Source organism: Alexandromys fortis, unplaced genomic scaffold (genome assembly GCF_014885135.2).
Source record: "Alexandromys fortis isolate MF-2015 unplaced genomic scaffold, M_Fortis_MF-2015_v1.1 scaffold_186, whole genome shotgun sequence".
In the NCBI taxonomy this organism is placed as follows: domain Eukaryota; kingdom Metazoa; phylum Chordata; class Mammalia; order Rodentia; family Cricetidae; genus Alexandromys; species Alexandromys fortis.
In genome coordinates, this window is record NW_026068067.1 from 351437 (window position 1) to 367935 (window position 16499).

At 47.3% G+C, this 16499-nt stretch overlaps 2 pseudogenes; both read right to left on the reverse strand.

Annotated features, from left to right (window-relative positions):
• Positions 1-1056: 1056 nt before the first annotated feature.
• Positions 1057-1816, reverse strand: LOC126487758 (N-alpha-acetyltransferase 11-like; annotated as a pseudogene).
• A 101-nt stretch (positions 1817-1917) lies between these two features.
• On the reverse strand, positions 1918-2294 carry LOC126487721 (thioredoxin-like protein 4A; annotated as a pseudogene).
• Between the last annotated feature and the right edge of the window lie 14205 nt (positions 2295-16499).

Below are 16499 nucleotides of genomic sequence, written 5' to 3' on the forward strand. Positions count from 1 at the left end.
ACCCCCATCAGTGGCTGACCCTGCCACACACTGCTCGGCTTCCCAGGCCTTCCTAGTGAAAGCATGACGTCATGACTCTTGCATAATGCGTTCCTGCGGAAGCAGCACTGTGTGGATAACACCTCGCTATGCTAACCACCTTTAGTGTCGCTGTGCACCCCTGTACCACAGCTGCAGTAACCTCTGAGCACCCGGGCAGCAGAAGCCAAACGAGGTCTTTCCTTCGGGCAAACTGAGTGAGCAAGGAAGCCTGGACTTCTTTCCTCAGCAAAGCCTTTCAAATGAGTTCAAGCCTTTGCCCTTGCCATGGACAGCATCCAGCCAATTTCTGAGCTCCTCCCATGCACCTTTCGCCTTCTCCTGACACAAAGTGGTTGGCTGTATTCCGGTGATGCCAATAGCTTTAGAGATCATGTCTTCCTGCTCCTTAAATGTTTCTTCTGAATACTCTTTGGCATTCTGCTTTTCTAAGCTCCAAGCAGAATTGCCACTCAGCTCTGCCAGCACCCTGGAACTCTCCTAGCCTGCATCTCAAAATCTGACTAAAGTTCACCGGATTTCAGTTCTAAAGGCCTAAGAACCACATGGCCATGTTTAATCACAGGGGGAAAAAAGACCTTCTTCTCTGGGATGTATTTTCTTTGTTTCTTTTATCCCCTTTTTAATATTTTTATTCTAGGGAGGTTAGAGATTACAATTTGATTTCTGCTTGTCCTTTTCTTAAGATCTACAAATTCTGCTGGTGCTGAAGTCATAAAGACTAACCTGATGGTCCTGCCTACTCAAAAATAAAAACCCAGATGAATAATGGCAAACGCTGAACATTTTCCCCACTTCCTGTTTGGCATTCTAGGCAAAAGCCTACAGGATACACACAATCAGTAGAGAACAACCGCAGACCAAATACAGCGGCAGCGTGGAAGAAGCCAAGGAAGATGCTGCCATGGTAGTCCTCAAGGTTCCTTGGCTCCTGCACGGCAGCTTCTGTGTCCTGGAGTGCCTTCATGATTAAAGTTGGCTATGCTGGTAAACGTGGACAATGAGAAGCCATTTGGGTCACTGTGGGGGACTCCAGAGTGACTGCAGAGCACAGTCGGGGTTCCCAAGAAAACTGTGGCTAAAATGCAAGAACCTGCAATGCTCGAGCAGGCTGTAGGAGCTGGAATCCAAGTCTCACAAGGTATCCTGGACATCAGTGCTGTCTTTGCGGTCACTGCCACTAACATCTCCGGCAAGGTTCTGCTGACAGGCCTCTTTGAAACCAGGAAGTGTACTGCCCCGATTCTCTTTGGAACCCAGAACCACGTATCTGCCCTTCTTCAGCACCAGCTGCAGTCTCCGCTCAACCACCATCCGGGAGAGATCTTGTTTCATGGCGTACGCATCTCCATCTGCATAGGACTTGTGCTCTACCTCACTAACCTGGAAGTTCTGGGTGCTGGAATAAAGGTGCAAGGCCGCCCTGTTGCTCTTCCTGACATGCAGGGAGACACACTTAGCACTGAAGTTCTCGATTATGGCCCGTGAGGCCTGGTCCATCAGCTTCTGGGCCAGGCCGAGGTGCTGGTGGGAGCGTTTCACAGCCAGTGAGGTGCCGTGTTCATGAGGGACATCATTGGGGTCCTCCTCCATCTTGGTCAGGTCATGCCCACAATCCTGCCATCCTCATCCTCAGCAATGTAGGGGCACTGGGGCCAAGAGAGGCTATGGTAGAAGTCGTACTTCATCTGGTAGCTCTCGGCAGGCAGAGCAGGTAGCAGTAGCGCACGGTCATCAGGTCAGGGGGCCGAGCATGGCAGACGTTCATATTGGCAGCACATAGGCCTGTCAGGCTCCGGAGAGCCAGAGAGGATGCCATGGAACGCAAGCAACACCAACACCATTTGTTTTAAAACAGCCGGGGTATTCAAACAGGACTCACACAAGATGAGAAAGATCTCCCACTATCTTCCGTTTTTTAGCATCTGTGAGGGGGTCAGAGTTTCATCATTTCTATTAGTGTCTATTCTTCTTGAAAACAAACTCTTGGGCTAGGCGTGGTGTCAAATGCCTTCAATCCTAGCACCGGGAGCTGGAGGAAGAAGCAGGCAGAGACGCCTGTGGGGGCTAGACAAGTTCCAGAGCTACTTATGGAGGCCCTATGGGCGACGCTGTACAGAACCTCGTCTGTCTTCATGCAAGCGGGGTCCCAGTCGTGTCTGAAACAAATGACGACCACGCGGTCCTCCTCTGAAAGAATAGCCTGCCTGGTCTGCCTGCCAGCCATGGTGCAGACGCAGGAGCATGTACGACATCTTAAGTGGGCCTGCGCGGGAAGCCAAAGGCTCATGAGAGCCCACGCGGCCCTGGGATGCATTTTCTGTAGTAGTCACCTTTCTCATTGCTGTAACAAAATACCCAACACAAATGACTTGAAGCTGAGTTTTGTTTCATGGCTTCAGAGATTTCTGTCCATACTTCTTGCCTCTTGATTCTGGATCTATGGTTGGACAGAACATTACGGCAGCAAGAGCTGGAGGGACAATATTCAACTGAAGAAGGGGGAAGGGGGCTTCAGAGACAAGGCCCTAGGCCCCACCTCCTGAAGATTTCATCGCCCCCCAAAATATTGTTCTCAGCTGGGAACCAAGCACTCAATAAATAAACCTATGTGTGACTTTTTATGTATAAACCATAATAACTCAGGTATTTCAAATTTTACCCCCCCCCCCCACAAAAAACCCAGGCACTCCATGAATATTTATCAGGTGAAGTTTTAGAAGTCCATTATCTGAAACAAGGGTGGCAGAAATAAAAACATCTCAGCACGAACTGCGGGCAGGAGGAGTGCTTTTTGGCCCCCTGCATCCCCAGGTGCTAATGCCTATCCCTACAGAGCACAGGAGGACAGACGCAACCGGAAGCAGTGCAGCTGCATCTGTGGGCAGAATCCTGATTCTACTCCACAGCCCCCTCGAAGCAGGGCTCAGCTTCTTAAAAACCTCAGCTCCTCAGAAACAAAACAAAACAAAAAAAGCCTCAAGAATTGGAACCTAATTCACAACATTGTATTTTCAGGAGGGCGGAGGTTTGCATTTCATAGTCTGAGGACAAATTTCATAAATAGTCCTTTAAACATTGCTGTTTGTCTTAGGGTTTCTATTGCTGTGAAGAGACATGATGACCATGGCAACTCTTATAAAGGAAACAGTAAATTGGGTGGCTTACAGTTACAGAGGTTTAGTCCATTATCATCATGGTGGCGTGCAGGCAGACATGGTGCTGGAGAAGGAGCTGAGAGCCCTACATCTTGATCAGGCAACAGGAAGTGAACTGCCACACTGGGTGTAGCTTGAGCATACATGAGACCTAAAAGCTGACCTCCATAGTAGCACACTTCCTCCAACAAGGCCACTCCTCCTAATAGTACCACTTCCCATGGGGCAAGCTTTCAAACACGTGAGTCTCTGGGAGGCATTCCTATTTAAATGATCATACTGTTCAACTCCCAAAGCTCCCTCCCGAAATTTCCCTTTTCTGTATCATAGACCTTTCTCTACAGCCTCCCAACCACAGAACTAGTTATATTCTGTGTCTTTGCTTTTCTCTCTTTGGGCAGGGATGCATAGTGTGCCTGCTCCATCTGGAATAGGTCCTTGCTCATATGCATCCCTTGGGATTTCCTTGTCCTAGAAGGCAGAGAATAATAGTAACACAGTGAGTATATTGTTAGTTTAAACCAGTAAAACTTTGCGTCTGATAGTCCTCTATTCCTGGTACTGTAAATTTCCATACCAAGAACGATGCTTGATGATTCGGGTCAGTTTCTTATAGATGTGGAGAGGATGCTCTCTATTCTGTTCTTTATACTGGGCCATGAGACTTGTGCCCTGGGAGATAGGTAAAAATCCCTGGATGAGAAGTGTGACATGAACGTGTAGTGAAATAGAGGAAGAAGCCAGGTGAAGGTGAACACTGGTGTCCTCACGCTCTCTCTTGTTAGCTTCTCTTGTGGTTGGTAGAAATATCCACTGAGGTAAACAGAGCCAGGATGGTCACAGGACCAGCACTGAAAAGTAGCGTGCTTCAATGGGCCGAGCCCTAGGGAAAGCTGAGCATGCATGGTCATGTCAAGCACAACCCAGATGCCCTAGTTTCACTTCTGAAGCAGGCTTTTTCTTTTGAGTCACCAACCAGCTCCCAGTTCTTGACACAGAGACTTATTATTAGTTATGAATGCTTGGTCAAGCTTAGGCGTATTTCTGGCTAGCTCTTTTAATTGAAATTAACCTGCCTTTTTTTAAAATCCATCATTTGCCTTAGGACTTTTACCTTTCTGTACTTCCTACTCTGTGTCCGCTGGCCCCAGGCATCTCCCTTTCTTTCTCCCTCTTTCTCTCCTCTCCTCTTCTTACTCTTGTTCTTCTCCAGCCTAAATGTCTCCTCCTCCTCATTCTCTCTGCCCTCCAGCCCCACCTATCCTTTCTCTGCCTCACTATTGGCTGTTCAGCTCTTTATTAGATCAATCAGATGCCTTAGGAAGGTAAGGTGAAACAGCAACACATCTTTCCATAGTTAAACAAAGGCACCAGAAACAAATGTGCTTTACATAGTTAAAGTAATATCCTGCAGCATAAACAAATGTAGCACACCTTTACACAGTTAAATAATCCACAACACACTTCTGTTGCTGTGAAAATATCCAGATAAAAAGCAACAATTCCAGCTTATGGTCAACCACAGCAAGGAATTCAAGATGGCAAGAACCGAAAATAGCCAGGAGCACCAGGTTGCAACCAGGAGCAGAGAGAAATGAGCGCGTGTATGCGTGGTGTTCAGCTAGCTTTCTCTGCTCTTACACAGTCCAAGTCCCCCAAACCAACCAAGGGTGCTGCTCTCTCTCAAGCTGTGTCTTCCAGCATCAATTAAAGCAATCAAAAGCACCTTCACAAACATGCCCGTAGGCTAACCTAGGAGAGACAGCCCCTCATTAAGACTTACTGGGTGATTTCAGGTAGTGTCAAGAGAACAGTTAAAGTTAACCATAACAGCCAGCGGTGTAGCATTTTAGAGTGATGGTTTGCACGTGACACCGTGTAGTGGCACAGCCACCTTTCTCAGATTACAGACTCAGAAATTCTCATGGGATCCTGTGAGGCTGACCTAGAAAGTCTATTGTAATGGCAGAGACCTGGTCAGGAAGAAAGGTCACGAAGGACGGACCTTCATTCCTGGGGGTATTGGCAGGTACCACCAGTCCAGCTCACCCCCTCAACAGTATTGACTGGAGAACAGCCAGCGTGTGGTCCTCATGACATGACCCTCATACCAAGAGTTCTCAACAGTTTCCTGTATCCAGAAGCACGGGGAAGGAAGAGGTAGATTGGAACTAACTCAATGTTTGTCCGTCATACACTTTGTGAGCCAAAGGGGAGTCTGTAAGTGCTTCCTGTTGGAACAGGCACCATTTACGAAGCAAAGTTAAAGCGGTTCTTGTGTTACCCTCCCCACTCTACAGTCTATACTCAGGAAAGGAAGCTGGAGATGGCTGTGGGCTTAGTAGTCCCAGAGACACGGGGGGTGGGGGGGGGTACCAGTGACTCAGTGCTTAAGGGATGCCCGAGTCATTGGGGTCGATCCCAGTAGCCATATTGTCTCAGCAGCGATGCTGAGGGAGGCTGTGCTGGATGGAGCACACCTTCTAATTTTACCTGAATAAGGAACGCAGTTATTAACGCGATAGCACACCCCTTCAGATCCCCAATGCCAACCGCTGCTATAGACAAAGGCTGAGAAGAACTGACAGCCACAGGGCTGTTTCCAGCCATGAACCCCCAACCTGGCACACGATGAGTGCACACAGTCAGCTGTATGCACAGGCAAACACTCGGTAGGCTAAGGGCACCAGCAGGGCGACCTGAGCACTTCAGAAGGCTGTCAGCTCGTGGTCCGCAAATGAGAAGCTGACCTTGAGCCAAGACGCTTTCAGCAAGAGGGGAGAGCTCAGGCCGTGGCTGTTTTCACACGGCGGCATAGACCTCCATGGTTTATAGAAGGGCAGGTGATGGGAGGTGAGGGCTGAGTGCTATTGGGTGGGGGTGAGCTGAGCCACGGAAGGGCCAAGCTGCTAGAGCCACCGTTTAGGCAAGTCGCTCCGGTGGTTAAAGTACCAAGGCCTACCACACGAAGCGATTATCCCGAGACTTGAATTCTGCTGATTCAATTGCTCTTATTTAGATTTTCAAATTATTCCTGACAAGATAATAAGTCTCTTTCAAAACATTAAATCGAATAAATCTCCTGGTTGGAGGTCTCTAGCTCCATTTAATTTTCCGCAGAGCGTCTAAGGATCTAATGAGAAATCAAAATGAAAGGGCTTAATTGGAATATTCCTCCAAGTCCCTGACACAGATCCCGTGCTAGGAAACGCGCAGAGCTGTGAGCTTGGAGCCGCATGCCCCTCCCATGTTCGCAGAGTGAGTCCCACCCCTGACCTTTAGATCGCCTTGGTAAACGGCACAGTCTATAAACAGCAAAGCATTAATTATGGAGCCTGTTTTTTGCTTGTTTCTGTCCCCAGTTTTAATACGCACCCCCCCCCCCCCCCAATGTTCTTTCTATTTAAGCTGGATGCTGTGTTTTCGGTTGAGCTATGTGGATAGAGCCTATCAGAAATGGATCTGCAGGGCTGCTGTTCCGTGCTCTTTAGAGGGCCGGGCACTGAGCTCCCCGAGTCTCCTAGCGAAAATTCTCCTACATTCCTTCCTTCTCATCTTCATGGCAGGAGCTTTCCCAGGGGGACGTCTCTTCCCATGCATGCCTTGCTGAGCACTCGGGAGGTATCAGGCCCTTTGCTAGGTCTCTTGCTTGTGTGTTCATTACTCCATCTCCCTGTGGCATCCCAGGGAGGCAGGTGCACTGATTGTCTCAGCACGTGGGTGAGCAAGTAGCCTCAGAGAAGCCACCCACTTCGTAAAGGGAAGACAGAGTTGGCTCTTGATGCAGCTCCCAACCCTCATGCTCGTGATCTAGGATTAGTTAATTCAAATACTTATAGAGAATGAGATCCCGGGACAGTGTGACACTCTTGAGACAGTAAATCAGATCAGCCACCAAGATTGTGCGTCTGCGGGCACTAACTCATCCACCGCTGTGGGGATTTTTCAGGCTACGGGCAGGAGGAAGTACAGGTAGCATTGTTTCCTGGGTCATGGGACATAATTCCCTCTTCAAAGAAGCTGCTGTCAGCCATATGGGGAGAAAGACAGACTCGACAGAAACTGGTTTTGTGCCCCCCGTATTACGAGAGAAAAGACAGGGAGTCACATTAGCCATTCTTGGCGAAGATCCCACCTCATTAGCGATGACAATGGTCACATTAGTGGTTCTGGGACAAATACAGTGACTGCTTTCCTGGAGAAGCAAGCCAGAACTGCTGTGCCTGTCCCCGACTTGCTGACTGGACTGGCGGCTTTGCCTCCCAATGACAGGTGCTCCCGTGTCCTGAGATTATCACGGTCACCTCAGATGAAAGGTAAAGGCCCACTGGCCCTGCTTTGAAAGGTAAGGTTAGGTGTGACTCAGCTCTTGTGCCAACACTTCCTGACTTGTATCACTGGCCTTGCTGGCATTGCCCACGGAGGAAGCTCTGGCCAGCGATATGAGGTGGCCTCTGTCCTCTGCTTGCAGTGCACAGGGAAGGAGTGGTGAGAGAAGGTGCAGGTTCTGGTGGGTCAGCCACTTGCTCCAAAGACAGTAAACAAAGTAATGATGAAAAGGCAGGAAAGAAACCCAAAACCAAATGCTGGAAAGGTAAAAATGAAGCGAGTTGCTGACCCACCTTCAGGGCCTGACGTGAGGCTCTGGTCTGAATAGGGGAGGGACTGAGGTGGGCAGAGTGAGACGCTTGTGTAATTTAGTGACCTTGGTCAAGGTGTGGTCTGGCTAACCATTGTCTCTGCTCTGGTTCTGCAAGGTGACTTGAAGAAATCCTTATTCCTGCAGGGGACAAACTGGTTCCCATGAGATGACGGTCCCTGTCAGGTGATCCTGGAGGCCCTGCTGTCCTTGCAGTCCAAGGTGACTACAGGTTTAGGGTGGTGACTACAGCATCCATCACGATCTGTAGTGGTGCAGAACCGCACACTGTGGAAGCTGGGAGTAAGATGCCCCTCGCTCTTATCTCTGTCTTTCAGCTTGAAGGTGATGGCACGGGTTAGGCATCGCAGCTTTAGACAGATGGGTCTTGGATGATCATCATCTCTACATGCAGAGCAGAACTAGGCTGGAGTCTAACCCAAGAGAAAGAAGATGCTCCGTGCGGGCAAAGCACAAGGCCTTCGTCCTGTTTCAGTTACTTCGCAGGTGTGTATGTGAGGTCAGTTCTTTTCAGTGAAAGCAGTTTCTAGGGATGGTTATGGCGCGGGGGGGGGGCAACTTTGGCTTAATCAGGACAGAAACTTTCCAAACTGAGGGACATCATTAAAGAATTTCAATTTAGGAAGTGGAGTCTTCCTTGCATATGGGTTTAGAGTTCCTTGTACCAGGTGTCTGGTGCCATAGTGGGGGCACATGCCCTCAATCTGGGTAGCACTTCCCTCCCCACCCCCAGATCTTCTCCTTGACTTTCCTCCTCCACCAGAGTGGAACACTCGAGATGTGAGTGAAGGAAAGTCTCCTTTGAAAAGTTTTATTGGACCATCAAAGTGCCAGCCTCTTGGCATTCAGATGGCAGAGGCAGGAGGACCTCTGTGAGTTCATACCATGAGGTTCAGATCAACCAGTGCTACAAAGTGAGACCCTATACAAACACTAAAAAAAAGAAAAAAAAAGAAAGAAAGGAAGGAAGGAAGGAAGGAAGGAAGGAAGGAAGGAAGGAAGGAAGAAAGAAAGAAAGAAAGAAAGAAAGAAAGAAAGAAAGAAAGAAAGAAAGAGAAACTTTTACTGGAGAGCCTCGAGTCTAAAGTCTTCTGTGGAGAGTATAGTTCCTAGTTTGGAATATCTACTTTAAGAGCAATAGGAGAAGTGGAAATTCATGTCAATGTCCCAGTGAACAGGTACGCTGTGTGGGCAGGCCTTGGCTGTCTTGGGGTCCAGATCATGGCTAGCTCAAATCCCAGTGAGTTATTTATCGTTTACTTGCAAAAGATGTGTCAGCTTGTACCCCAAACTAAACATACATTGTTTATCAACTCATGACTCCAATGATGAGAGAGGATCAGAAAGAGACAAACTAGAAGATGCTAATGCAGAAACATTGACTGTAGAAGTGAGTTATTTGAGCTTCCTTACATGGTAAAGTGTGGACTTCTAGCATCATGGCTTTTGTTGGTTTATTTTGTTTTGTTGAGATAAGTTTTCACCGTGGAGCCCACACCGATATTGAGTTCATGATCCTCCTCCCTTAGCCTACTTAGTGGCAGGATTATAGGCATGTACCACCATGCCTGTCAGCAGCTGCTTTTAAAAGCAGACCAGATTTGGTAGGGTGTGTAGGAAGCACAGCTTAGAAGCAGCACTGGAGAAACCAGGGTTGTCAATCACACCAGTCTATTTTCTTCAACAGGGGGAAACGAATGGTGCTTAGTCACCTGGAATGCCAGAGTGGAAAGTGATCAATCAAGCTGGTGATTCCTTGTTATTTCATAGGAGCCAGCCTCCACCTGCACTCTCCAATACCCTGAGCATTGTTCAGACCCAATGCAGTCAACAGAGCGCATCCTCATGAAAGGGGCCCCATGTACTTTGCATCCTCCACCAATAGAATCTATCCTTATGCTTATCATAAATCCTTCCTCTAGCCCTAGCGCTGAGCTCTGTTTATCAGCCAATAGAATTCATTACTACTGCAGAGGTCATAAGCTTTACTATGTTTAAGCATGTAAGAAAAATAAACCTCAAGGCCAGTCCCTGGAAGGCTATGACCCAGTGTCTGCAAAGATGGCAGCGTTTGAGTTTCATTCTTCGTCTCCTCTCACAGACTGTCCTAGGGAGGGAGGGTCCCTGATAGGTGTGCAGGAACTACTCACTCATCTTACTGTCTTCAGACTTTAAGGATTGTTGGATGAGCCTATCTGTCTTATACAGAACTACAGGTACTCAGCAGAATCTGTCAGTGGTAGTTTGAGTGTAATTGGCTCCCCATAAGTTCATAGGGAGTGGCACTATTAGGAGGTGTGGCTTTGCTGGAGAAGGTGTGGCAAGTGTGTCCCTTTGGAGGTGAGCTTTGAGGTCTCATATATGCGCAAGTCCAGGGCTTCAGTTCACTTCCTGTTGTCTGCAGGATCAAGACATAGAAATCTCAGCTCCTTCTCCAGCACCATTGTCTGCCTGCATGCTGCTATGTTGTACCATGATGATAATGAACTAAACCTCTGAAACTGTAAGTCAACAAATTAAATGTTTTCCTTTATCAGAGTTGCCATGGTCATGGGTCACTTCGCAGCAATAGAAACCCTAATTAAGACAGTGTCCAACTGCCAGTCTTCCAGGCATTTCTCCTATGGAGAATATATGTTTATTTCTCAATAATGCTCACTTAAACTTTGGGTAGAAATTAACTCTATCAAATCTCCTCTGCAGGAGCAGACGGACAGTTATCTGGTAGCAACAGCTAAAGTTCATTGTCTAAATTTTCTTGGAAGCTGAGAATTTTCTTGGAACCACAGGGCTGCTTGTAACAGGGCCCGGGCTCCGAGGATTGTTTGCAAATGGAAGTCCGAATCCTTCAGTTATTGTTCTGAGTGGACAGAGTCAACACAGCTGTGTGAAGGGCAAGTTCCTTCTCCTGCTTGGGCCGTACCACCCTGAGAAGGCTGGAATAGGTCAGTGGTTCTAAACCTCTTCACCTTGGAGGACTGAGGCTTGCACCTCATGCTCCTTACCTCAGATGAACCTGAGATCAGTATTTCCTTGGATGGAGCAGGGGTGGTGCTATTAAAGCACTTGGGAGAGTCTGAAGTACAGCCAAGCCTGGACACTGGTTGCAGTGGTCGCTAGCAACCCAGCTCCTCCCTGTCCTCGGCCAACCACAGCCATGCTTCTGTGGAGACACTCCTTTTTGGAGGGAGACCTCACTTAGTGGCACTGTGATCTGACTCTGTACTTGAGCTACAGAAGCACCTCAGGCTGTGCCTCCTTCGCCTTCCTGCTGGAGACAGAGGGTGCTTGGCAGAGGAGAGCCCCATTATCTGCCTCACTGCCCCTCTCCTCTCATGGCTCCTCTTCCTTCATTCCCCACCTCAAAGTGAAAAGGAACTAATAACCCTATATACAACACCTCAAGGACTGACCGGCCAGATATAGATAACAATACTATTGGTAGTTGTTTCAGCTTTGAATAAACATTAATTCAACATCTATGTGATGGGGGTGAGGTAGGCTTGCTGCCTGTTTTTAAAAAAATGACTAGCATTTGTAGGAAAAGGGATATGTGACCTTCCTACATCCTGACCATCACCATTCAGTGAGCATTAAGTGTCAACCAAGGAACAGGTTAGGAGGAGTCCAGAACCAGCACCAAAGGGCTGTTGAGTTGGGCCTCTTCCAAGGGACTTGAGGAGCAGGCAGGAAAATTGGATGTCAGTGGCATCTGCCAGGACCCGAAGAGCCACCTTGCCATGTCCCCAGGGACCAACAGGCATATGGTATGACTCCTTTCCTTCCAATTATTTGGCCGGATTCCATCCTATCCTTTCATCCATTGACCTAAATGTCTGTGTCAGTATTTTATATTCCCCGTACCATTGGAAAATCATGTAATTGTCAAGTATAGCCCCACTGAATACACTCACCTCTCCTGTTCAAACCGACCTGGAAATCAGAGCCAATGCTGCAGAAAAGACCACGGACAAAGATTTACTAACAAAGAATAAATTATTGAGAGTTTGGGTTACAGTAGGGAATAAAAACATGTAACATTCCGATGTCCTGAAAATAGTTTAGCCAGCAAAATTGGGAGGTGAAAAGAGAAAGGAGATAAAATTGTTAGGCTAGGGAGACCTGACAGGTGAGGAGAATCAACACGCAGGAAACTGAAATCAAGCTAACGGAGGAATTAATCTTTCCTAGTGTAATCTCTTGACAGTACTGGAATGCCTTGGAAACAGCGTTTGTCACCGAGAAAATATTTGCTCAAAGTTGGGGAACCTAAGGTTTTATCAGATCCGTTTCTTCTGTTGGGTTCATACATAATTGAAAGCACTTTTTAAAGTACGTTTAGTTCTGTTCTTACAGGAAGATTTTTTTTTTTTGCTCAGCAGGCACTCACAGAGGTGTCTGGAAGCGTGTTTGCTGAGTTCTGGTACGAGACTACAACGTGAGATTGTACTTGCTGTGTCAATATTTGTATTTTTCTGTCTTGTTTGCATATTTGACCACAGACGTGGACTGTATTTGCAGATTAAATTTTTTTGGTCGGAGACGAGGGTCCACTGATGCTTGCACTTAATATTTTGAGTCATGTGTGCACATACCTTTTTTACTGGAAAGCATGCTACACTGTGATCAGGTTACCAGAAGTGTCTGTGGCTCTGCACTTACTTCCTTGCCCCTCCCTCCCCCCCATGCCAAGCCTCTTCCAATCACATAGCCAACTGGAGACATCACCCTTGGGTTCTCACACAACTCTGGGAAATTGACATTTGTATATCTATATTGTGCGTGGGGGAGGTTGGGGAAAAGAGTCAGGAGTATGCCACCACCGCTTAGGGTCACACGGGAAGACAGGCAGGATGTAACCCAGTTCAGCCTGAGTGCAAAGCACGCACTTGGTCAGCTGTGTTATGTTGCCTGAGCAGCTCTCTATGTCTTAGTTCTAAGTTATGCACATGCATTAATAGCATCACCCATACTGATAGTGTTTTTATGCATTTCAGACACAAACGTGGAAGCACGGTTTCTAACCTTGCCGTGCAGTGGGTCATCTTGCAGTCACTTATGATAAGGACCCTCCAGACTGCTCTCATCACCAAAGCATGAAACTCAGACTCAGCATCCAAAGGCATGGATGTCCAATATCACATACGTCAGTAGAAAAACAAAGATATCAACGGGGGACACGGGAGAGTAAGAGATGCCATGACCACGGAAAGTCTTATAAAAGAAAGCATTTCACTGGGACTTGCTCGGTATTTCAGAGGTTAGCTCGTTATCGTGTACATGGACAGACATAGTGGTAGAGAAGTAACTGAGAGTTCTACATCTGGATCTGCAGGCCGCAGGAAGAGAGCAACTCTGGGCTTGGAAAGGGCTTCTTGAAACACATTTCCTCCAACAAGGCCACACTTGCTAATCCTTTCCAACAGTGCCACTTCCTCTTGAGCAAGTATTCGAACCCGTGAGCCTATGTGCGGCATTCCCATTCGAACCACCATAGAAGGTCCTCTAGTTCAATCTCCAAGGTATGACTTAAATGCTTAAACACCGTTCAGGTAGGTGTGGGGGCACACGCCTGTCATCTCAGTATTAGAGAGGTAGTAAGAGAAGAGTGAGAGTTCCGGTCTAGCCTAGGCTACATAGAAGACCTTCCTCAAATAATAACAACAGCTCCCCCCTCAGTTTATCTTCCGGGGGGGGGGGAGGAGACTCATTTTTTTTTTAAATCCGTGTAAGTGAGAAGACGGGACAAGTTGAAGTCTGGACTCGCTGTGGTTCTAACACCCAGAGCAAACGGGAGCAGGCAGCGCTGCTGTGCGGTCAGGAACATCGCAGAAGGAAGAGAAGTGTGTCGCTCTTCCTCCCTCCAGATACCAACATAGAAGTGCTAACCCTAATTTGAAGCATTGAGAGGAAATGTGGGCAAATCTGGAAGCTATGCCTAGATATGCCAACGATACGAACACTTCTGTTTCTTTCCGAACGGTGGCGGGCTAATTATAGGCATTGATTTTATCAACCCTCTTCCCAAACGTGTAACCTTGATGGAAGTGTGAAGTTCCCAGAGCTGGGAAGAACCGCAGAAAGAAGCAGGCAGATTTCCTTAGCCTTCTCCAAATGCTAATCACTGACACTGTCAAGTCCTTACCCAAATCCATTTCTCCAAGGTCATGAGGACTGTACCGGTCAAAACAATAGCATCTCAGATCCACCTGAGGCTGCATTCAAGTGAACCCCACACAGACTCAGATTCACACTCTTTCCCCAGATTGAGCAAGGCCAGCCAGTACAGAGGCAGCTTTAGCAACCTGGAGAAAAGACACCGTGCAAGGCATGTGTCTGGCAGTGGGCTGGGCTGCCGGTTCCCAGAGCTATGGGCTTGTCAAGAGTCCCCTGGAACATCATCTCAACTGCATGAGCCTTCTGTGGAGAGGACTCACAGAGAGAGAAACACAGTCAGTGTCTAGAACTCAGAGATGGGGACTTGGGAGTTCTTTGAGACAAGACAGAAGAAAGTTAAAGGACATGGAAGCTGATGGCAAGGATGATATAAACAAACATTCTGTAATCTGTTTCTGGCTTAGTAACAAGCTTACTTCTAATTTCATATATTCAGTCCACAAATGTTTTCTGAGCATCTACTTTTTGCCAACGACCATTCCAGATCCTAGGGACATATCAGTGAATGAAATGTATAACATTCGCTGTCCCCGAATTTCCCAAAGGAAAACACACAGTGACTTAAGAAATAAGAAAACGTAGCTTCACGACACTGAACACCTATGATCAGTGCACTGGAGAGAACAGGAAGGAAGAGAGAGTCTAGGGGACCTTTCATTCTAAGCTTGTAGAACTCATGTGGACATGAAGGCAGATGGGATGTAATGTCAGTTTAGGAACGGTAGCAGTCCAGCGCTTAGGCAGTGAGGTGGGCACTGAAGAGAACTGAAGGCCTGAGGGTATAGGTCAGTGCTGAGCCCTTGCCCCACACCCGCAAAGCTGCAGCAACACAAACACACACACACGCATGCACACACGCAGGCACACACACAGAGGAGTAGGAACTATGAAGAAAGGACCATGTAGCTGGAAAGCAGGACGAGCAGGAGGAGAAAGGGAAGAACTGAACAGGTGGGTGGAAGTCTCTGCTTTCCAAGGCCAGTTAGGAATGCAAGGCGGGCGCGGGTGACAGAAGCTGGGAAGCAGTGGCCAAGGCTGCTGTAGGGAAGGCAGATTGCAGAGACCAGAGGAGGTTGCCTGAAAAACTAAAAATATCCGAGAGAGGCCCAAGAGCCTTGTAAATGAAGGTGTGGGTCCAGGATTTCCTCCAAACTCTAGGGCGCGGAGACACTGAGGCATTTCTGCTGGAGAAAGACTTGGTCTGGTGTTTTCTAAAGAGCACCCTGGGTGTAAGTGATTGGAATTTGGTAACAGGAGGAGACGCTATCAGAGCATCTTAGCGTGACAAGGAATTGAAAAAGCAGAAGGTTGACCCTGTAAGATCCTATCTTCACCAAGCACAAACAATAGCAAGACAAGGAACTGAAAAAGCAGAAGGTTGACCCTGTAAGATCCTATCCTCACCAAGCGCAAACAAGCAACACTAAGCAATGTACTAGAATTTTTTTAGGGCCACCACCCAGCTTCCAAATCAGGACACAAAGAATTTTTATTAGTTATGAATGCTTGGCCTTAGCTTTTTTGATGCACGTTTCAGGCAAGCTCTTTTAACTTAACCTGTTTCTCTTCATCTATGCTTTGTCTTAGGGCTTTTTACTTTTCTTCATTCTATATTTCTTACTTTCTTTGCTTCTGGTGTCTAGTTGGTGACTGTCTTGTTTCAAATCCTGGATGTGCCCCCCTCTTTCTCTCTCGTTCTCTCTTCTTCCTCCCTTCTCTCTCAAGCCTAGATTTCTCTTCCTACTTATGCTCTCTGCCTGCCAGCCCCGCCCATCCCTTCTCTGCCTAGCTATTGGCCATTTGATCTTTCATTAGACCAATCAGGTGCCTTAGGCAGGCAAGGTAAGACAGCATCATATCTTTAATTAAACACACTTCCTTACATTGTTCAACAAATGCAGCATAAACAAATGTAACACACCTGTATGCAGTGAAAGTAATATTCTACAGCATAAACAAATGTAACACATCTTTAAAATTGTTAAAAGTCTAGTTAAAGCAATATTCTACAACAAAGCAATACACAGCCCACTGCCCACCAGCCACACAGCACAGGACCAGCAAAATTGTATTCACTAAAATGTATTCCCAAGGAGTTGAGTGAGCACACATAGTAAAACTTAAGCTTCAGGCTCATGACGGTGGCCACTGAAGCTTCAACTCCCTTCAACAGCTTGTCTATACATGGTGTGCTTCCCCAACTCTAAGAGATCCAGACGTCACAGGGAGGCAAAGCAACTGGTCCAAGTTCACACAGCAAGGTGAGAGTTGACTAGAATCAGGACTTCTCACGTTGGCATGTTCTTTCTACCCACTCCATGCCCCTCAAACACCAGACATAAATCACCATCTTGAGGTCATCCCCCTCTACACCCAAAACACTGTGTCAGCTGTCATATTTGACAGTTACCTTTTACTCACCAAAGCCTTTATTTGTTACACATATGCATTTGAGTGTGTGTGTG